At 32.8% G+C, this 942-nt stretch overlaps 1 non-coding gene across 1 annotated transcript; it reads left to right on the top strand.

Annotated features, from left to right (window-relative positions):
- The first annotated feature begins 298 nt into the window (after nt 1–298).
- Nucleotides 299–372, top strand: Trnas-uga (transfer RNA serine (anticodon UGA)). Its single transcript has one exon. It is a non-coding gene; the product is annotated as a tRNA-Ser (tRNA).
- The last annotated feature ends 570 nt before the right edge of the window (nt 373–942 follow it).

The raw sequence follows: 942 nt of genomic DNA, 5'->3' as shown, positions 1-942 counted from the left end.
GGCATTAAGTGTGGAGGAGGCAGTTTTTCCCCACAAATTTCAGGATTACAGTAATTATGGTACACAAATTATAATTTGAACATGCTTCATCCTACAAGCAGAAAATAACAGTACTTTGAAGGTAAAAATCCCTGGGAAACAAATTTAAAAATAGAAGGGAGAAAAAACTGAAAAGTGCTTAAGATATTTAAAACTACATGTGTACAGTGTAGGAAAATACTTGATTACCTATTTAACAATAATTAATATTAAACCAAACTTTCCAAAAATTTATAAAAGTTATTACAGAAAAAGGGCTGGGGATGTAGCTCAGTTGGTAGAGTTCATGCCTTGAAAGCATAAGGCCCTGGGTTCAATCCCTAGCACCACACACACACAAAAAAAATTATTACAGAAAAGAAGGTCTCCAGTTTCTAATTGTAGTATTGTTCTAATAGTAATCCAAGAATTAATCTGATAATATACACCAGTTGAAAAGTAAGTGTAGAGGCTGGGGTTGTGGCTCAGTGGTGGAGGTCTTGCCTAGCATGTGTGAGGCACTGGGTTTGATTTTCAGTACTACATATAAAAAAATAAAATAAAGGTCCATGGACAACTAAAAAAAAAGAAAAGTTAAAAAAAAAAGTAAGTGTGTGTGTTTGTGCATGTGTGTGTGTGTTAAACAGAATTGCTGCTAAAGAAAATTTTTCCCTGTGACAATATGATTGATGGCTACAACAATGCTTAATTAAGAGTCAGGCATGAAAAAAGTATAGCTAAGATGGAAAGAACAGAAAACGTTGTCATTCCTAACAATTGGGCATTTCCTTATGAGAAAAAAAAAGTTTAAATATTATATCTAATACTTGGAATAAAATATTTTTTCTATCTAACCCAGACTATACTTTCTGAAAATTAATGTACCTACCTATATAGACTTTGCTGTTTGACCCTGTTCTCACA

The sequence above is a fragment of the Sciurus carolinensis genome, chromosome 5 (genome assembly GCF_902686445.1).
Source record: "Sciurus carolinensis chromosome 5, mSciCar1.2, whole genome shotgun sequence".
Taxonomy (NCBI): Eukaryota; Metazoa; Chordata; class Mammalia; order Rodentia; family Sciuridae; genus Sciurus; species Sciurus carolinensis.
Note: the sequence above shows the minus strand (reverse complement) of the source record. Positions and strands in the feature narration are given on the sequence as shown.